Here is a 23,021-nt window from a genome sequence, read left to right as displayed (position 1 = left end):
ATATAGAGACGGTCCCTACCCAACAGTGGGCTCACAGTCTACAAACATATATACATATATACAGGTGCTGTGGGGAGGGGAAGGAGGTAAGGCTGGAGGGGGGGGAGGAGGGGGAGAGGAAGGAGGGGACACATAGTAATTGCTTAACAAATACCATTAGTATTATTATTATTATATAAACTGCAAAAGTTCGACTCTTTAAGATCATCACAGTTTGAAAAACTGTGTTTGGTATTATGAACTAAAGAACTCCTAATTTCCATTACATGGGGTGAAAGTCAAGACAGTTTGTGGAAAACAATTTTAAAAAATATATTCTAGGTCTCTTTCATTGACTGCCCGTTCTCTCACTTGCTTTCTCTAGAAGCAGCAGTGAACTGTTAAAATTAAGTTCCTTGTAAAATGCTAATAAATCTCTCCACAGTAGCAGAGAAGAAGCATAAGGTAACCGAGTTGCCAAAGGTAGCAAGTGAGAGTGGAGGTAGTCTTTGAATGACGTGAAATATTATTCACAGCCCTGCTAAACCAAGGTTATACAATACTGAATTAGAACAGTCGCCAAATTAATAGGAACTATTTGTGCACAGCACTGTACTAAATGCTTGGGAGTTTATATTAGCGTTAGTAAACACAATCCCCCCTCTCAGGGTCACATCTGGATAGTTTCCAGTACTCTACCAGCCTTGGCTATGGGAGGGAGAGTCAAGCAGAGACATACCAATTCCATTTCCAGCTTGGCCAGTGGCTAGCAAGTTGAAGGCAATTTGCTACAAATCAAAACTCACCTTGCTGGCTAGCAGAGGCATGGGAGAGAGCTGAGGGCGGAAACTCAAGTTTACAGCAGAGAAGGAGGCAATGGTAAACCACTTCTGTATTTTTACCAAGAAAACTCTATGGATACACTACCAGAACGATTGCAGACGGAGAGCGGGGAATTCTAGGAGAGATGTGTCTGTGGTGTCACTATGGGTCAGAAATAACTCGACGGCATAAGAAAAGAAGACACAATCCCTATCCTCAAGGAGTTTATAATCTAGCTGGTGAAGACAACACTTAGATAAATTATCGGTAGGGGGGAAGTAACCTAGTTCAAAGACCTGTACATAAATGCAGTAGGAGAGAGGGTGAGGAATGCTAAGGGGATGAGGAATCAAACAAGCAGGTGACAGGGAAAGGAGGGAGAATAGGGTAGGGAGATGAGAGATCAATCAGGGAAGATTTCCTGCAGGAGTTGTGCTTTTAGTAGGACTTTGAATTTTGAACTAGGACTTTGCTGAGGAGCACAAGGCCTATTGCACAAGGTTTCTGGCCAAGGCCAGAAGCAGCGTGGCTCAGTGGAAAGAGCACAAACTTTGGAGTCAGAGGTCATGGGTTCAAATTCTGGCTCTGCCAATTGTCAGCTGTGTGAATTTGGGCAAGTCACTTAACTTCTCTGTGCCTCAGTTACCTCATTCTGTAAAGTGGGGATTAAGACTGTGAGCCCCACGTGGGACAACCTGATCACCTTGTAACCTCCACAGTGCTTAGCACATTCATTCATTCATTCAATCGTATTTATTGAGCACTTACTGTGTGCAGAGCACTGTACTAAGCGCTTGGGAAGTACAAGTTGGCAACATATAGAGACGGTCCCTACCCAACAGCGGGCTCACAGTCTAGAAGGGGGAGACAGACATCATAGCAAGACATATTAACAAAATAAAATAAATAGAATAGTAAATATGTACAAGTAAAATAGAGTAATAAATCTGTACAAACATATATACAGGTACTGTGGGGAGGGGAAGGAGGTAAGGCAGAGGGGGTTGGGGAGGGTGAGTAGAGGGAGAGAAAGGAGGGGGCTCAATCTGGGAAGGCCTCCTGGAGGAGGTGAGCTCTCAGTAGGGCTTTGAAAGGAGGAAGAGAGCTAGCTTCGCGGATGTGCGGAGGGAGGGCATTCCAGGCCAGGGGGAGGTCGTGGGCCGGGAGTCGATGGTGGGACAGGCAAGAACGAGGCACAGTGAGGAGGTTAGCAGCAGAGGAGCAGAGGGTGTGGGCTGGGCTGTAGAAGGAAAGAAAGGAGGTGAGGTAGGAGGGGGCCAAGTGATGGAGAGCCTTGAAACCGAGAGTGAGGAGTTTTTGCACATAGTAAGCACTTAATAAATGCCATTATTATTATTATTATTATTATTATTATTGGATAGAGCACAGTCCTGGGAGTCAGAAGGACCTAACTCCACCACTTGTCTGTCATGTGATCTTGGGCAAGTCACTTAACTGCTCTGTGCCTCAGTTACCTCAACTGTAAAATGGAAATTAAGACATTGAATCCCATATGGTACAAGGACTGTGTCCAACACGATTTCCTTGCATCCACCCCAGCACTTAGAACAGTGCCTGGCGCATAGTAAGTGCTTAACAAATACCACAATTATTATCATTACTTTGAATATGGGGATAGTAGCTGTCTGTCAGATGTGAAGGTGGGGGCAATTTAGAGGGAGAAAGTGAGCAAGAGGTTGACAGTGTGAGACATGAGAACAAGGCACAGCTAAAATGATAGTCATAAAATCGCATGTGGATACGCAAAAATGAAAAAACCATAACTGGCAGAAAATAACATTTATATTGACAGAAAAACTGCAGTGTAATCTGCCCTATGAATATAATCTGTCCAATCAAACCAGTCCAACACTAGAGAAATAAAATTAATTAGTGAGGCATAATTTCACAGAAATGAAAACACCCTGAAATTCAGGTGCCAAATATTTAGGAACGTTTCAGTGTTCATGTGCTTATACCTTCACTAGAAGAAAAGGAGGACAATGAGGAGAGAGATGAGATGGAGGATAGTAAGAAAAATAAAATAAGGAGCATGGAGAATGAAGAGGAGCATGAGGAAGAGGAGAAATAGAGCAGGCTGTAGAATTCAACAGTAAAATCAAGTCGACACAGAGACAAATGGTTTATTCCAGCAATCTCTTTGTGCCAGTGTGTATTATGACATCATAATGGAAACATCATTGGTAATAAAAAATGAATTCCCTTGACATATATTACCCGTAAGTGCAGCCCTGTAAATGAATGATTCATGCAAGTTCAATTACAAGGGTATGAATGCCTATAAATGCTAAATACCTACAATACAGAGCTACTAAAAGAATGAATTCAAGCAGTGGTAAAAATGCCTTCCAGCTTATTTCTCTGATCATACTTTTGTTCAAAAGAATACACATGGTCATGTTGACAACTCTTAGAGGATGTTAATCTAATTTAACAAATGTGATACTTTTTCTCACCCTTACAAAATGCAAATTTAGTATAAAACTGGAATTAAATAACATCTTCTTGAAGATAAATATGGACCGCATCAAAATTCTTTATATAACTTGTATGAGTGAGTACCAATGAAATGCAAAAATGAAAACACTTGTTTAACAAAAGCATTTGAAAGCGTAGACACTATGTCATAGTTCAATTATTACTATCAACATTTTCATGTCTTATTTAATGGAACACATCATATATATTGTGCACAATTTGTAATTGTTATGCAAAAATATTGCAACATTTTCTTTCCCTGCTACAAATCCCTGTTATGATTATTGCTCATTTCAATTTATCCTCAGACATGACATAGAGTGGGAATTCCTTGATCTAGTTCAAAATAAAAGCTTATTTTGCTTTCAGTTTTATACACAAAGTACCACCGAATCCTCCTATGTACTTGGGAGTTTATCCTCATTTGATGTTTTGCCATTATCAAGGTTATCTTTAAATGTGAAGAATAAAGGATAACTTTGTTAAAAATATGGTATCCACCTCCTTTTTATCATCAAAATAAATACTGGTCCAAAAATACAGGTTATGAAAGGTGATGATTATATTTTAACTCTCTTTGAAGCCTCCTGCTCTTTGGCTTACATGCAAATCTATACTGGCGAACTCACACATCTAGTTTTACAGATTTATCCTTGTAATGGTTTTTACTCTCACAGTTAAGTCCAGTAGTCAGCAGTGAGGTTGGATAAGAGCAAAGAGCAGGACCATAGTGTCAATATGGTGGGAAAAGCCAAGGGAAAATTTAAAGACCAAAAAAAATGTTTATTGGCTACTTAATCTAGAACCTATATTCAATCCAGAAAGTGTCCATGGCAATGCTTCTTTTGTGCTGGAAGAGGCACTGTATTCCAATACCTTAATCAAACTTCACAGTCATTATTGGTGTACTGAACTGCTTCTGCCTCTGGCCTGGAAAACCCTCCCTTTTCATAACTGGCAGACAATTACCCTCCCCACCTTCAAAGCCTTGTTGAAGGCACATCTCCTCCAAAAGGCCTTCCCTGACTAAACCCTCATTTCCTCTTTTTCCATTCCCTTCTGCATTACCCTGATTTGCTCCCCTTCATTCGCCACTCCTCCTCAGCCCCACAGCACTTATGTACTTAGCAGTAATTTATTAATTTAGATTAATGTCTGTCTCCCCCTCTAGACTGTAAGCTCGTTGTGGCAGGAATAATAATAATAATAATAATAATAATGGTATTTGTTAAGCGTTTACGAAATGCCAAGCACTGTTCTAAGCACTGGATGTCTATTATATTGTTGTGTTGCACTCTCCCAAGTGCTTATTACAGTACATTGCACACAGTAAATCCTCAATAATATTAATGATTAATTGATTATTTTAAATACACATGTAAATTTATAGCTTTCTTGTTTAAGAAAAGGAATAATTCCTGGAACCAAGGCCCTTCATTTACATTAATTATAATGAGGAAATTAGATTTGTTTCACATCATTCAGTTAAAATAAATAAAGCAAATATCAGTAGACAAATAATAATAATAATAATAATGATATTTTTTTAAGCACTTACTATGTGCCAGGCACTGTAATAAGCACTGGGGTGGATACAAGCAAATCAGGTTGGACCCAGTCCCTGTCCCCCCTGGGGTTTACAGTCTCAATCCCCACTTTACAGATCAGATAACTGAGGCCCAGATAGGTGAAGTGATTTGCCCAAGGCCACACAGCTGACAAGTGGCAGACTTCCAGGCCCGTGCTCTATCCACTACATCATGCTGCTTCCCCAAAAATAAATCTTTGTTAAATATTTGTTAAATGAAGAGTGGCTAACCTGTGTAGCTCTGAGAACTGTCTCTTCAATCAATGGTAATTATTGAGCATTTACTGTGAGAAGATCACTATACTAAGCACCTGGGAGAGTGCAACCAATGGGTTGGTAGACCCATTCCCTGCCCAGATCAAGCTGACAGTTTAGAGGGGGACACAGACATTAGTATAAATAAATAACTTACAGATGTGCACTTCAGTGCTGAGGGCCTAAGAGAAGAATGAATACCTGATGGCCAAAGGGTACAGATCCAAGTGTATAGATGATGCAAAAGAGAGAGAAGAGTCAAGTAAAAAACTTCTTCCCAAGTTTTATTCCTTTAAAACCAGTTCTGTTTTTCATGCAATAACGCGTAGTCTGTAAATTTGCTCACATGTGGATAGAAGCCTGTCTTCTAAGACAAACTAACATGAAGCAGTTGGGATTAACATTTAGCTGGCATACTCTTCAAGCCTTGAATAAATATTCAGTGGTTTTTTCCAAAGGACTCTCTTCAATGAAAATTTGCTTTTCCTGGCAGGTTTTTTAGTGGGCAAACTCCTGATTATCTCTTCGGAAATATCACTTTCTGTTAGTTCTGCATCTCAGGCAAAAGCCTTTAAGATCCAAGAAAGGTTAGGAGTACCTAGATTTTTAAAGTTGAAGTTATTGTTTTCTTGATACAAATTTTAGTGCTGGTCAGGCCTGGCATTGTCGATGCACCAGAGCTAAATGATTCCTTCAGAGAAAAAGTGGGATTCTTTTTTCATAAAGCCTTAGTGGAAACAACAATTATGGTACTGGCTAAGTGCTTACTACATGCCAAGCACTATTCTAAGCACTTGGGTAAATACAAGTTAATCAGACTGGACACAGTCCCTGTCCCACATGGGGCTCCCACTCTTAATCCCCATTTTACAGGTGAGGTAGGTGAGACCCAGAGAAGCTAAATGACTTACTGGAGTCAAACAGTAGACGTGTGTTGGAGCCCGGATTAGAACCCAGGTCCATCTGACTCCAAGGCCCTTGGGACGATTCTTTATGCGGAAGCATGCTTGCACAGAGATTGAGTGATAGGTAATGAGCACCTTCCAAAGGGTCTGTCTGTTCACTGAACCAACATCATCCATGCTATATATTGAGTGTTTACTATTTGCAGAGCAATTCAGAAGGATTTTTTTTTATGTAAATGGATGAAGTCATTGGCAGTAATGCAATCATCTTATCTGTCAAACGTGCGCCAACTAATAAAACCTCACTATCAATACCTCTAGTTTTAATTTGAAATTAAAATATACATATGAATACATATGAATTTTTTTCAAACTGACACTAATAGGGTTCCTCATAAAGAAATCATACCCTCTACTAGACTTGTTAAAAACAACTAAAAATTCATTAGAGGGTTTAGTGATGTGCCTAAAATCTTATGTTCATGGTGGGATATTGCATCACGGCCACAGATTTACGATAGGCTGCACAGTTGAAGATTGCCAGATTCTCTCATAGCTAGAAAGAAATAAGGTGAATTGGAGTGGCCTAATTACAGTGTCTAGGCCCCCAAACAGATCACTAATGGGGGAAGAACAGAAGCATTGACAATCAAGGCACTCATCTCCAGTAGTGAACCTATGAAGCTTTTCCATTGTTTCAAAGAGAAAAATAAAACAAGAAAGCAACATAGAGGTCTCTACCAACTCAGTCGGAAGATGGGGCAGATTCCACCGCAATTGCAGCCCAGGACAGAAAAATGCACACTTTGAGAAACTCATTTCCGAAGGACTTTTCGCACTCCCTGGGCACATCATCTTACCCTACTTCATAAGTCACATGCTGTCTACGCCAGATTCAAGGTTCTCTCTGAAAAGATTGCCTTCACAGGGTCACCGGGAACGAAGCTGGGGGCATAAGCTTTCAAACAGGAGAATGGAGCTTTGATTTATGTGAGGTTGCAAATTTAGGTTCTGACCAGGGGTTTTCTACATTTTCAATTTGAAAAATAAAGGAAGGCATCACACACTGCAACATATTCAAGTGCAATAAATTGATTTACTGATTCCCCATCTCGGTCTCTGTATAGAATTTCATGCTAAGTACAGTATTTTACGCTCATTGTGCCCTTTCTAATAAATCTTCCTCACCTTTTGTAATTCTAATAGGTACGTACATCTAATTAGAACAAATCCTTATTTTAAAAGTACTGTATTTTTCCCCCAAAGAAGGTGAAAAGTACTGCGCCATAGTAGAGATAAAATTGACAATGTAAAATCAATTATAAAGTGTGTTGGTGAACATTTCTTTGAAAATATATTTCAACTAATTTTCAATACTGTCTAGCATTCATTTCAAATCGATTCAACAGCAAAATGGTAGCATAAAAATCACGACACTTAATAAGAAGTTGACCTATACAGAGAAAACAGATTTTCAGGAAGGTTTCCGAGGTAAATTGGATTAGTAATATTTCAGACATTTTTCATCTACAATTTTGACATTAAATTATAGTTTTGGTGGAATTCAACCCCAAACCTTTATACATTTTCCATAACGTTTGTGTGTATTTTGCAAATATTTTGGCTGTAGAGTTTCCATTTCAGTACACGAGTTGAAATTAGATTGATATTGTTAGTGGAATCTTCATATTTCCTTCCAAGCAAGGGACTCTACCTACTGGAGAGTACTTATGAATCTTAATTTAACTCAAAAAGCAGGTGCCAGTGGTGGGGATCAAAGCTTTAGAATGCAGTGAACAAAAGCGAAAATTTCAAATGTCAGTTCTTTTTTTTTAACTGATGTAATCTTAGCAGAGGAATGAAATAAATAGCCTTTCTCACGGTTAAGAAATTGGCATTTTTTAGTACAAAGACTGAGACTCTTTACAAAATGTCATTCCACAGTGATCCTTGTGTTTAGATTCAAGCCAGAGAAAGTGCTAGCAGACAGGTAAGCATCCAGGGAGGAGAACATACAAGTGTGTATTTCACTGAGAAGTGGGCCGAGATTGCGATGGCACTGACCTGGATCCTTCCATCTCTCTCTGACTTGTCTTCCCCTCAGAACAAGTGCTGTGGAGGGGTTGTGGGAGAGCAGAATGAGCCTCCTGCAGTCAGTGTGGCTCAGTGGAGAGAGCACGGGTTTTGGAGTCAGAGGTCATGGGTTCAAACCCCAGCTCCGCCAATTGTCAGCTGTGTGACTTTGGGCAAGTCACTTAAATTCTCTGTGCCTCAGTTACCTCATCTGTATAATGGGGATTAAAACTGTGAGCCCCCCGTGGGACAACCTGATCACCCTGTAGCCTCCCCAGTGCTTAGAACAGTGCTTTGCACATAGTAAGTGCTTAATAAAAGCCATCATTATTATTATTATGACACCAGGCACCTAGAAGTAGTGGTAACGGCTGCTAACACTTCAGTGTTTCTTGCGTTTTGGCCTGACAAGCGAGAGTGTGAGGATCATAAGAAACCTTGCCTGGGGAGAGGGCTCCATTAATGAAGGTATATAGGAAGTTTGGTGCATGTTGAAGTTCCTTCAGGCCTCCCTGTTGACTCAGGGGAGTAATTCTTTGTGCTCCTCCTTTTGTCTTGAGCACCAAGGCTGAAGAAGGAGGCGGGGGTGTGTGTGGAAGGAAAGGCTGTAGCTGCTGTGGCCGTGCCCAGCTTGACCTCTAGAATGTAACCTTGTCATCTAGACTGTAAGTTCGTCGTGGGCAGGGAATATTTCTGCTTATTGTTATTGTAATAATAATAATAATAATGGCATTTGTTAAGCCTTACTATTTGCAAAGCACTGTTCTAAGCGCTGGGGGGGATACAAGGTGATCAGGTTGCCCCACGTGGGGATCACATCTTCATCCCCATTTTCCAGATGAGGGAACTGAGGCCCAGAAAAGTGAAGTGACTTGCCCAAAGTCACACAGCTGACAATTGGCGGAGCCGGGATTTGAACCCATAACCTCTGACTCCCAAGCCCAGGCTCTTTCTATTGAGCCACGCTGCTTCTCTGTACTCCTCCAAGCACTTAGTACAGTGCTCTGTACCCAGTAAGTGCTCAATAAATACGAATGACTAAGTTAGGCCCCCTGATGCCATAAGGTTTCTTGCCGGCAAGATTCACTGATATATTCGGATGTTACTCAAATAATGTTTCATTCATGTTCTCCTATGCTGTGGCACACACTGTCTACCACCATGTCTTTCTCCAAGCCCCAGAGACTCTTATTTTTATATAGTATTTGTTAAGCACTTACTATGTGTTAGACACTGACCTAAGCTCTGGGCAGATACAAGCTAACCCACTTGGACACAGTCTATATCCCACATAGGGATCAAGGTCTTTATTCCTGCTTTCCAGATGAGGTTAACTGAGGCACAGAGAAGCTAAGTGGTTTGTCCAAGGTCACACAGCACACATGTGATGGAGTCAGAATTAAAACCCTGGTCGCTCTGACTCCCAGGCCAGTGCTCTATCCACTAGGTTATGCTGCTTCTCAGTTCACCATTTCAGAACCACTTCACTATGCTGTCCAGACTGGAAGCTCACTGTGGGCAGGGAATGTGTCTGTTAATTGTTATACTGTACTCTCCCAAGCACTTAGTACGATTGCACTGTACACAGAAAGCACTCAATAAATACAACTGACTCTGACTCTGCTCCCTGTTGCATGATATAGCGTCAGTGTGCAATTTATTCTTGAGATATGGTATCTAGGGTCATTCCTGATGAGATGAACTGACTGGCCCAGCCTATTCAAGCAATGAGTCATTCAGTGGTATTCACTGAGCACCTATTGTGTACAGAGCGCTGTACTAGTCACTTGGAAGAGTATGCTACAAAAGAGTTGGTGTTCACAATCCTTTCCCATGAGAAATCTACACTCTAGAGAAGCAATGCTGCCCTAGCTCCAAGAAGATGGAAAATGCCAGACATCTCTCCACTGATATTCATCAGCAGTTCCACCTCATCCAGGCCAAAATTACTTCTGGAAGGGACTGAAGCTCAGGTCTGCCTGACTTTTCCAGGGAAGTGTCTCCTCCCCACCTTTCCTAATCTGGTCTTTCCAATTCCTCTGGGTTTCTTGAATCAATCAATCAATTGTATTTATTGAGTGCTTACTGTGTGCAGAGCACTGTACTAAGCGCTTGGGAAGTACAAGCTGGAAAAATATAGAGACAGTACCTACCCAACAGTGGGCTCACAGTCTAGAAGGGGGAGACAGAGAACAAAACCAAACATATTAACAAAATAAAATAAATAGAATAGATATGTACAAGTAAAATAAATAAATAGAGTAATAAATATGTACAAACATATATACATATATACACCATATGCAGGTGTGGATAAGCCACTCAAGCCCTTAGGGCCCATGGCCTCTCCAGCTGCTAACTATTAAGAGCTCCTAAGTGTTTACTAGGTGCCCAGCACTTTGCACAGGATCTGTAGTCTTTAAGCACTAGTCACCCCACCCTCCTCATTTCTGTACCTGTCCATAGCTGTTTAATCTTCAGCCCTCTCAAAATGTAAGGTTCTTGTGGCCAGGGAACATGTCTACCGACTGTCATATTGTACCTCTGAAAGCTTAGAACAGTGCTTGCATATAGTATGCATTCAATAGTATGAGATCCCACTCTATCCAACGGCAGGGGATAACTTCATCAAGGATGGAATAGCTATTTGGGAAGCAGAAAGAGCATGCAATTGGGACTCAGAGGACCTGGGTTGTAATTCCAGCTCCTCCAACTCGTTTGCTTTGTGACCTTGGGTAATACACTTTATTTGTCTGTGCCTCAGTTTCTTCAACAGAGAAGCAGTGTGGCTCAGTGGGAAGAGCACTGAATCCTCACTGACACACAGGGATACTCCCCTGTCAGCGCACCATACATTCTACTCTAAAGCTATTTCTATAATTTTTGGTTTTCTGTGCCTCCAGTACAATAGACGTTGTGCTGCTATGGATGGAGCATGTGCCTGGGAGTCAGAAGGACCTGGGTTCCAATCTCAGCTCTGCCACTTGTCTGTTGGGTGACTTCTCTGTGCCTCAGTTATCTCATCTATAAAATGGAGATTAAGACTGTGAGCTCCATGTGGAACATGGACTGTGTCCATACCAATTACCTTGAATCTACTCCAGCACTTAGTACAGTGCCTGGTACATAGTAAGCACTTAACAAATACCCAAATTATTATTATTATTATTATTATTATTCCTATGGCCCATTCTCCCTGCCCCTGTAATCTGTGGTCCCCAGGGACACAAAACTGGGGAATTTAGGCTGGGCTAGAGCGAGATGGCTCAGGAGAAGAGGTTTTGGTGATGGAGGAGGGGGCATTCAGAGGAAAAGATCCAAGAAACACCCCCAGTCTTCTACTTCTTCCTCCCCAGTTGCCATCGCTAGACTGTGAACTCATTGTGGGCAGGGATTGTCACTCTTTATTGCTATTTTGTACTTTCCCAAATGCTTAGTACAGTGTTCTGCATATAGTAAGCACTTAATAAATACTACTGAATGAATGAATCCCTGTTCTCCCCCAGTTTGGTGTGGTTTGAACTGAGCTTCGGTCTGAGGCTCTAAGCGCTTAGTACAGAGCTCTACACACAGGAAGCGCTTGATACATATGATTGAATGAATGAGTCTGTGGCAGTCAGAGCCATGGAGTCTGCATTGCCTGTGGTGGCAGGTTTTGCCCCATCATAGTTGTGGGGTGGGAAATGGAAAGGACTAGAGTAGATATGGAATAAAGAGGTGTGAGCCATCTTTCAGGGAGCGGGGGCAGGAAAGACTGATGGCTTCAGAGCTCCAGGAAGGAGTCAGAAGGTCCCAAGAGGTTAGATTTATAGAGCTTGATGGGAAACGAGTAAATTATATAAAGTCAGGGGAAAGTCCTCTAGATCCTCTGCTTGCCCTCTAGACTGGAAGCTCATTGTGGGCAGGGAACGCTTCTACCAACTCTCCCAAATGCTTAGTACAGTGCTGTGCACACAGCATCAGCCTCCTCTCTGATCTCCCATCCTCCTGTCTCTCCCCACTTCAGTCTACACTTCACTCTGCTGCCCAGATTATCTTTGTACAGAAACACTCTGTGCATGTTACTCCCCTCCTCAAAAATCTCCAGTGGCTACCAGTCAACCTATGCAGCAAACAAAAACTCCTCACTCTTGGGTTCAAGGTTCTCCATCACCTCACCCCCTCCTAACTCACCTCCTTTCTCTCCTTCTCCAGCCCGACCTGCATCCTCCACTCCTCTGCCGCTAACCTCCTCACTGGGCCATTCCTTTCCAAACTCCTTGAACGAGTTGTCTACACGCGCTGCCTAGAATTCCTCAACAACAACTCTCTCCTCGACCCCCTCCAGTCTGGCTTCCGTCCCCTTCATTCCACGGAAACTGCGCTCTCAAAGGTCACCAATGACCTCCTGCTTGCCAAATCCAACGGCTCATACTCTGTCCTAATCCTCCTCGACCTCTCAGCTGCCTTTGACACTGTGGACCACCCCCTTCTCCTCCACACGTTATCTGACCTTGGCTTCACAGACTCCGTCCTCTCCTGGTTCTCCTCTTATCTCTCCGGTCGTTCTTTCTCAGTCTCTTTTGCAGGCTCCTCCTCCCCCTCCCATCCTCTTACTGTGGGGGTTCCCCAAGGTTCAGTGCTTGGTCCCCTTCTGTTCTCAATATACACTCACTCCCTTGGTGACCTCATTCGCTCCCACGGCTTCAACTATCATCTCTACGCTGATGACACCCAGATCTACATCTCTGCCCCTGCTCTCTCCCCCTCCCTCCAGGCTCGCATCTCCTCCTGCCTTCAGGACATCTCCATCTGGATGTCCGCCCGCCACCTAAAGCTCAACATGTCGAAGACTGAGCTCCTTGTCTTCCCTCCCAAACCTTGTCCTCTCCCTGACTTTCCCATCTCTGTTGACGGCACTACCATCCTTCCCGTCTCACAAGCCCGCAAACTTGGTGTCATCCTCGACTCCGCTCTCTCATTCACCCTTCACATCCAAGCCGTCACCAAAACCTGCCGGTCTCAGCTCCGCAACATTGCCAAGATCCGCCCTTTCCTCTCCATCCAAACCGCTACCCTGCTAATTCAAGCTCTCATCCTATCCCGTCTGGACTACTGCACTAGCCTTCTCTCTGATCTCCCATCCTCGTGTCTCTCTTCACTTCAATCCATACTTCATGCTGCTGCCCGGATTATCTTTGTCCAGAAACGCTCTGGACATATTACTCCCCTCCTCAAAAACCTCCAATGGCTACCGATCAATCTGCGCATCAAGCAGAAACTCCTCACCCTGGGCTTCAAGGCTCTCCATCACCTCGCCCCCTCCTACCTCACCTCCCTTCTCTCCTTCTACTGCCCAGCCCGCACCCTCCGCTCCTCCACCACTAATCTCCTCACTGTACCTCGCTCTCGCCTGTCCTGCCATCGACCCCCGGCCCACGTCATCCCCCGGGCCTGGAATGCCCTCCCTCTGCCCATCCGCCAAGCTAGCTCTCTTCCTCCCTTCAAGGCCCTGCTGAGAGCTCACCTCCTCCAGGAGGCCTTCCCAGACTGAGCCTCTTCTTTCCTCTCCCCGTCGTCCCCCTCTCCATCCCCCCGTCTTACCTCCTTCCCTTCCCCACAGCACCTGTATATATGTATATATGGTTGTAGATATTTATTACTCTATTTATTTATTTATTTATTTATTTTACTTGTACATTTCTATCCTACTTATTTTATTTTGTTGGTATGTTTGGTTCTGTTCTCTGTCTCCCCCTTTTAGACTGTGAGCCCACTGTTGGGTAGGGACTGTCTCTATGTGATGCCAATTTGTACTTCCCAAGCGCTTAGTACAGTGCTCTGCACATAGTAAGCGCTCAATAAATACGATTGATTGATTGATTGATTGATTGGGCCGCCTTCTCACCTGTCCCACTGTCGACCCCTGGCCCACTTCCCTCCCCTGGCCTGGAATGCCCTCCCTCCACACATCTGCCAAACTAGCTCTCTTCCTCCCTTCAAAACCCTACTGAGAGCTCACCTCCTCCAGAAGGCCTTCCCAGACGGAGCCCCCAATTTCCTCTCCTCCTCCCCTCCCTATGGACCCCCACCCTACCTCCTCCCCTGCCCCACAGCACCTGCATATATTTGTATATATTTATTACTTTATTTATTTTACTTGTACATATTTACTAGTCAATTTTATTAATGATGTATATTTAGCTATAATTCTACTTATTCTGATGTTTTTGATACCTGTCTACATGTTTTGTTTTGTTGTCTGTCTCCCCCTACTAGACTGTGAGCCCATTGTTGGGTAGGGACCATCTCTATATGTTGCTGACTTGTACTTCCCAAACGCTTAGTACAGTGCTCTGCGCACAGTAAGTGCTCAATATATATGATTGAATGAATGAATGAACGCTGTAGGGAAGCAGCATGGTCCAGTGACAAGAGCACTGGCCTGGGGGTCAGAGGATGTGGGTTCTAATCCTGGCTCTGCTATGTGTCCACTGTGTGACCTTGAGCAACTCACTTCATTTCTCTGTGTCTGAGTTACCTCATTTATGAAATGGGAATTAAGACTGTGAGCCCCATGTGGGACATGGACAATGTCCAACTAGGTTACCTGGCATCTACCCCAGTGCCTAGAACAGTAATTGGCACATAGTAAGTGTTTAACAAATAGCACAATTATGATTATTACCCACAATTATTATTATTACTACTAAAAATGATAACAGATATTCATTCAATCCTATTTATTGAGCGCTTACTGTGTGCAGAGCTCTGTGCTAAAAACACTTGGATATGACTGATTGACTCTAGGCTGTAAACTCATTATAGGCAAGGAATGTGCCTGCAAATTCTATTGTACTGTACTCTCCCAAGCACTTTCTACAGTGCTCTGCACACAGTAAGTGCTCAATAAATATCACTGATTGATGGATTGATAGGGGCTCCTAGAGGAGCTTAATTCACCCCTCTGATGGTAACTTGAAAAGGCGTAGAAGTCTTTTTATCAGTTCATGGAGAAACAATGAGTGCAATGTCTCAATGTCCCAGTGGCCATATGGAATAATATAAAAGACCACAATACAAGAAGACGACCTTATATCAATGCTCCACATAACAGTAATATCAATCCTTGAAAATTAAAAATGCTATTGAAGAAAGAGTTTATGCAGAAGGCAAATAAAAAGAATAGTCCTGGAATGTGATGTGATATGATTTTCCTAAATATACCATTCTTCACTTTTTCAGTGTAATGCTAACTAGAACGGTCAGGCATTTACCAAAGGATATTTATTCAGTGTTTACTGTGTACAGACCATTTTACTTAAAGGTTGGGTGAGAACTGTCTCTAAATGTTGCCGACTTGTACTTCCCAAGCGCTTAGTACAGTGCTCTGCACACAGTAAGCGCTCAATAAATGTGATTGAATGAACAAGTGAGTAGGTAGACATTACTGCTGCCTTCAGTCAATCAATTGTTTGTATTTTTTGAGCACTTACTCTGTGCAGAGCACTGTACTAAACTCTTGGGAGAGTACAATATAACTGACACACTCTCTGCCCACAAGTTTACAGTCTAGAGGGAGAGACAGATATTAATATAAATAAATAAATAAATAAATTACAGATATGTGCATAAGTACTATGAGGCTGGGAGGGGGGATGAATAAAGGGAGGAAGTCAGGGCGACACAGAAGAGAGTGGGAGTGAAAAGAAAGGTTTAGTCAGGGAAGGCTTCTCAGAAGAGGAGTGCCTTCAATAAGGCTTTGAATTGGGGGAAAAGAAGTGTCCTCTGGCCATGAGGAGGGAGGGCATGTGGGGTTATTCTATCGGGGCTGGGCCCCTCTCATCCTTGTGGAACAGGTACTAAGACTTCCACTTTCCAGTAACATCGATCCTCTATGGGTTTTCTCCTGGCTAATTTCTGGACCTTATTTACTGCAAGCCATCAATGAGAGAAATGGAGTTTCTGATCGCTTACTTTATCAAGGGATACATATGACATGTATTCTCATGTATCTCCCTGTCTAAACTGTAGACTCATCATGAACAGGGAATGTGCCTACCAACTCCTTCATAGTATACTTATGGCTCAGTGGAAAGAGCACGGGCTTTGGAATCATAGGTCATGGGTTCAAATCCTGGCTCCACCAACTGTCAGCTGTGTGACTTTGGGCAAGTCAGTTAACTTCTCTGTGCCTCAGTTACCTCATCTGGAAAATGGGGATTAAGACTGTGAGCCCCCCATGGGACAACCTGATCCCCTTGTAAACTCCCCAGCACTTACAACAGTGCTTTGCACATAGCGCTTAATAAATGCCATCATCATTATTATTATTATTCCCTCGAGGACTTAGTACAGTGATCGGCACACAACAAGTGCTCAATAAATATGATTGACTGATTAACATTTATGATCCTGGGATATATAATGGAATTGGCAATAATAATAATGGTGTTTGTTAAGTGCTTATTATGTGCCAAGCACTGTTCAAAGCACTGGATCTGAGGGAGTGATGCAACTTTTAAGATCGGAGCATTAATTGTTGGAAATAATATTCAATTTGTCAATAACTTGGAAAAAACAATTCTATGGACATTTTAAAAGACATTTTGTATCAGGTTGCTGCAGCTGCTTTTTCATAGCTGGTGAACCACCGGAACTGAAACAAGCATATTATAGCAGGGGGTCTAATTTGCATTTCAGATTAGAGAATGAAAGTAGAAGATTTCTCATAAACCCATGAGATTTATTTACTGGATCTGCATAACTGCCCTAATTCTACATAAATTGCATGAATGTGTAAAATTCCTTTCTGCTTTCACTGAAATTGCATTTAGATAGTTTTCAAAAGAAAGATGCATGCACAAGATAATTATAAAATACCCATGATCTATTTCTACAAATGAAGCACCACAATATACTCATTTATGAAGACATTTCTGAGCAAGAAGTGAATATCACCCCACTTTTGCTTCTGCTTTATTTTGAGAGGTGCCAGTGCTTCTTATGCAAGGCCTCAATTGACATCGATCACTTAAGTAACCTTTCTAGGCCTGCTACAGTCCCGCTGTGATAATGGAACTATCAGTGTCATTATAATGTGCTTGTCTCTTGAAGGCAGTAGTAGCAAATGGAGACACATACCACTCGGATATTTCTTTGCACGTCTAGAAGGGATAGAATGACTGAACGCACCCGTATAATACAGTAATTCCCAAAGGGCTTTCCACATTATCTTTCCAGGGCTAAATTAGATAGTACTTCTACCAGATTCTATTTCCCTAATTCTATTAATTTCCTTCTTAGCCAGTGTAAATAATTATGAAGGGCAAAGCAGCGTGGCTTAGAGGAAAAAAGCATGTTCCTGCTCTGTGACCTGGCTCCTTGACTTGTTTTATGTTGTCAAGTCGACTCCGACCCATAGTGACGCCATGGACATATCTCTCCCAGAACACCCCCCTTCCATCTGCGATTGTTCTTGTAGTGTATCCACAGAGTTTTTCTCACTTCCCTCTCAGCCCCACAGAACCTATGTACATATCCAGAGTTTATTATTTATATTAATGTCCGTCTTCCCCTCTAGATTGTAAGCTTACGGTGGCCAGGGAATGTGCCTACCAACTCTGTTATATTGTGGTTAGAGCACGGGAGTCAGAAGGTCATGGGTTCTAATCCCAGCTCTGCCACTGGTCTGTTTTCTGACCTTGGGCAAATCATTTCACTTCTCTGTGCCTCGGTTACCTCATCTGTAAAATGGGGATTAAGATTGTGAGCCCCATGTGAGACAGGGACTGTGTCCAACATGATATGCTTGTATCCACCCAGTGCTTAGTACAGTGTTTGGCACATAGTAAAGGCTCAACAGATACCCTTATAATTATTATTATAAATGTTCAATAAATATGATTGATTGACTGATTCACTGATTGACTTGACACCTATCTACATGTTTTGTTTTGTTGTCTGCCTACCCATTCTAGACTGTGAGCCTGTTGCTGGGTAGGGACTGTCTCTATATGTTGCCGACTTGTACTTCCCAAGTGCTTAGTACAGTGCTTTGCACACAGTAAGTGCTCAACAAATACGATTGAATGAATAAATTGACTGAGGAGGGAGGGAAGACGGTGGTCCCTGCCTCAGAAGCCAGAATAATATTCTACTTCCCCACCCACACCTTTAATCCTCATTTTACAGATGAGGTAACTGAGGTCCAGAAAAGTGAAGTTATTTACCCAAGGTCACACAGCAGCCATGTGTCAGAGCCAGGTTTAGAACCCAGAGCCTTCTGATTCCCAGGCCCGTGCTCCATCAACAAAGCCACACTGCTTCTCTTACTACTTACCAGAGAGCTCTAGGGAGTTTTCTTTAGCCACCTTGACCATTTTGCTATATCATATTTTTCTGGAGACCTCACCTTACTGATAGTTCTATCGATTTACATACATTTCAGCTTTGCCTACAATTCCAAAATCAGTGGCTTATACCCAGTTTTTCTGTAACACTGAGATCACATCCTTGGGCAAGCTTGCAGAAAGGTAATCTCAACTCTATAAAATTCAGCTGTTCCAAAGCCATTTACGTAAACACAAGAAATTGTTTTCAATGATGTGGCATACCACACCTTTGGAAGAACATTCCCTAATTCGATAATCATGCTCTAGCCAAACTGTACATCAAAAATTCGTACTATGGTAGATAGAGAAGCTGCATAGCCTAATGAAAAGAACATGGGCCTGGGAATCAGAGGACCTGGGTTCTAAATCCCTGATCTGCTGGTTCCTTGTTGTGTGACCTTGGGCAAGTCAGTTAACTTCTCTGTGCCTCAGTCTCCTCAACTAAAACGGGGTTTCAAAACCTGTTCTCACTCCTATTTAGACTGTGAGCCCCATGTGGTGCAGGGATTGTATCTAACCTTTTAACTTGTATCTGAGAGCCTAGAACAGTGCTTATCAAATAACACGGAAAGGCAGCCATATAACAAATAATCTTATAGAGCAAATCTGGCAGTGAGCCAGGTCATCATCATCCATGGGATTTATTTAGTTCTGTGGGCCAAGCACTGTAATAAGCTCCCATTGACTGCATTATCTTTGTCTTCCTTTCCCATCCACTTGGAGGTGGGTGTTTTCCACAGGGCCTAAGGCAATAAGGAATATAAATAGGATTAAGATAGAGTTCATTGGACTTGACTGTGAGGAAATCATTGGTGACCTTAGACAGTACAAGTCACCCATAAATGAAATGGATAAAAACAAACTGCAGTGGGTCAAGAAGAGATTTGGTGGAGAGGAGGTTTTTAAGTGTCATTCAAGTATGCTTCTCTAATGCTAACCTTCTCACTGTACTTTGATCATGTCTATCTCACCACCAACCTCTTGCTCCTATCCTGCCTCTGACATGGAATGCCCTCCCTCCTCATATCTGACAGACAATTACTCTCCTCCACTTCAAAGGCTCATTGAGGGCACATCTCTTTCAAGAGGCCTTCCCTCCCTAAGCCCTTCTTTCCACTTCTCCCTCTCCCTTCTGCCTCACCCTGATTTCCTCCTTTTATTCACGCCCCCCTGTAGCCCCACACTACTTATGTATATATATCTATATATATATCTATATATATATATAGATATATATACATAGATATACAGATTATATATACACAGATCATATATATTATATATAATATATATAATCTGTAGTTTACTTATTTATATGATAATAATAATAGTAATAATAATAATAATAATAATGGTATATGTTAAGCGCTTATTGTATGCCAAGCACTGTTCTAAGCTCTGGGTTAGACACAAGGTAATCAGGTTGTCCCACGTGGGGCTCACAGTCTTGATCCCCATTTACCAGATGAGGTAACTGAGGCACAGAGAAGTTAAGTGACTTGCCCAAAGTCACACAGCTGACAAATGGCAGAGCTGGGATTAGAACCCCATGACCTCCGACTCCCAAGCCTGTGGTCTTTCCACTAAGCCATGCTGCTTTGTTTGTCTCCTCCACTAGACTGTAAGCTCATTGCGGGCAGGAAATGTGTCCATTCATTTTTATATTTTATTCTCCCAAGCGTTTAGTACCGTGCTCTGCACACAGTAAGCTCTCAACAAATACCAGTGAATGAATGGAGTAGGATGGGGGTGATGGGATCTAGACAGGGCTACTTAGTCTAAGAGCATCCTGACCTGTTTGAATGCCTTGAATGCAAAAGGGAATACCACAGTGAGAGGCTGAGACAGCAATAACAAAGAAGTGCGTAGGAACGAGTTTTAAAAATCAGACATTTCCATGTTCGTTGTAGAATTCTTGACTCATCTAGATGAACATAGGTCACTACCAGTGTGGCTCAGTGGAAAGAGCACGGACTTTGGAGTCAGAGGTCATGGGTTCAAATCCCAGCTCTGCCAATTGTCAGCTGTGCAACTTGGGGCAAGTCACTTCACTTCTCTGTGCCTGTTACCTCATCTGTAAAAATGGGGATTAAGACTGTGAGCCCCCCGTAAGACAAGCTGATCACCTTGTAACCTCCCCAGCACTTAGAACAGTGCTTGGCACATAGTAAGCACTTAATAAATGCCAATATTATTGAGAATCAGCATGGCTCAGTGGAAAGAGGCTGGGGAGCCCGGGCTTTGGAGTCAGAGGTCATGGGTTCAAATCCCGGCTCTGCCAATTGTCAGCTGTGTGACTTTGGGCAAGTCACTTCACTTCTCTGGGCCTCAGTTCCCTCATCTGTAAAATGGGGATTAAGACTGTGAGCCCCCCTTGGGACAACCTGATTGCCTTGTAACGTCCCCAGTGCTTAGAACAGTGCTTTGCACATAGTAAGTGCTTAACAAATACCGTTATTATTATTATTATTACCTTTAGCCCACAAGTTAAATAAGAACATTTCCAATTTATTAACTGAACCAGTCAAGTAGGTGCTCACAGTATGATTTAATAATAATAATAATAATAATAATTATTATTATTATTATTATTTTGGTATTTCCTAAGCACTTACTGTGTGCCAGAAACCATACTAAGCACTGGGGTGGATACAAGCAAATCAGGTTAAACACAGTCCCTGTCCCACCCGGGGCTCACAGTCTAAATCCCCATTTTACAAATAAGGAAACTGAGGCCCAGAGAAGTGAAGTGACTTACCCAAGGTCACATAGCACACAAGTGGCAGAGCCAGGATTAGAACCCATGACCTTCTGTCTCCCAGCTATGTGTTCTATCCACAACACCATGCTGCTTCTCAATTGGTTGCATAAACATCACACATTAGTCTTGGTCCTTCCACTAAATTTGGTGTTAGGTAATAACTAAGATGAGAGTGCTATGGGTAGGGACTGTCTCTGTATGTTGCCAATTTGTACTTCCCAAGCGGTTAGTACAGTGCTTTGCACACAGTAAGCGCTCAATAAATACGATTGATGATGATGATGAATTGGTGGTCCATGATATCCTCATCTCCAAAATGACAATAATTAAAGTACTTTTAATGTTTCTACATACAAAATAAGGGGATTGCATCACATTTCAAAAATATCAAAGACAAATAATGAATAACTCTGATGAGTGGGTTAGGGAGAGTATCTCACTCAAAGAACTGCCCACCTTTTCCTACAATTTTTGCAACCCCAAAGTAGTGGGGAGGCAATTACGTGGGGAATTATGTTTATTAAGGAAAGCAGGAGAGGAATCAGTAGAAAAAATAATTAAAGGAGGGGAGAAAAAAGGTAAAGGTAAGAGAACACTTGAAAGTGTTTCTCATTTCTATTGCATTCTCCCACTTCCTGTATACAGAAAGTTCTCAACAAATTAACCCCCATTCCATTCCTCTCTTTCTACTCCAGCCGGTTGCTCTTACGTCTTAGTGCAGAAATTTCCCATCAAGAGCTTGTATTTGTAGCTTTAGCATGTTCTTCTCCTTCTTCTCTTGTTACCGCACCACTACCGCTGCTTTCAAAAATCATAATAATAATAATAATAATAATGGCATTATTAAGCACTTACTGTGTGCAAAGCACTGTTCTAAGCACTGGGGAGGTTACAAGGTGATCAGGTTGTCCCACGGGGGGCTCACAGTCTTAATCCCCATTTTACAGATGAGGGAACTGAGGCCCAGAGAAGTGAAGTGACTTGCCCAAAGTCACACAACTGACAATTGGCAGAGCCAGGATTTGAACCCAAGACCTCTGACTCCAAAGCCCGGGCTCTTTCCACTGAGCCACGCTGTTTCTCTAATCACATTTTACTTCCTCCTCCTCAAAAATCAGGGGAATTATGTGGTGGATGCAATTATGTGAATAAATATGATGGATGTGGGGTGAAGCCTATACTTCTTGAACTTCAATAACAAAAAAATTTTTTAAAAATCCACATTCTTGGCTATTTTTCAGCACTCACCTATAGTAACACTGTCCAAATGGAGCAGTTTCTATCATAATATAATCAGTATTTTGAATTGTAGTGAATAAAATCTAAACTGATAAGAAATTTGTCTTTTACCAATACTTAATTTAAAACAAAAATAACTCTTCCTTTAGGTCATAGGTAAGCTGATCCATAGAAGCCATAACACTAAATTAGTATTTTGATAACCTGAGTCCCATGTGCCTCCTGACATTTGGAGTGCTGAATCCAGAGAAGACATTTTCTTTTTCTCTGAATCTAATACACTCAGGGAATGTTGAGAAAATATAATGGCTCAGAAGAATCACAGAGTTACAGTGTAAGACTACATGAAGTTTTCTTAATGACCTTTGTGTTTGACTGACCAATATCTGAATGGCCCTAGGGATATTTGATAAATATCTTCTGAAATTAACGGGGGAGAGGAAACTCTAGAGGTTTTATCTCTTTAATGTACATATATCCTGAGGCTAAATGAATATCTATATTGGAGGCCATTTCTCAAAGAAGAG

General features: G+C 42.1%; 1 protein-coding gene and 1 non-coding gene across 2 annotated transcripts in view; one reads left to right on the top strand and one right to left on the bottom strand.

The window, feature by feature from the left end:
• The window catches only part of PDZRN4 (PDZ domain containing ring finger 4), a 508,714-nt gene that overhangs the window by 326,206 nt on the left and 159,487 nt on the right, over positions 1-23,021 (bottom strand). The window lies entirely within an intron of this gene.
• Positions 638-775, top strand: LOC119924344. Its single transcript, XR_005449110.1, has one exon. It is a non-coding gene; the product is annotated as a small nucleolar RNA SNORA7 (small nucleolar RNA).

This window comes from Tachyglossus aculeatus, chromosome 2, assembly GCF_015852505.1.
Source record: "Tachyglossus aculeatus isolate mTacAcu1 chromosome 2, mTacAcu1.pri, whole genome shotgun sequence".
NCBI lineage: Eukaryota > Metazoa > Chordata > Mammalia > Monotremata > Tachyglossidae > Tachyglossus > Tachyglossus aculeatus.
This window is presented reverse-complemented; position numbering and strand designations above follow the sequence as displayed.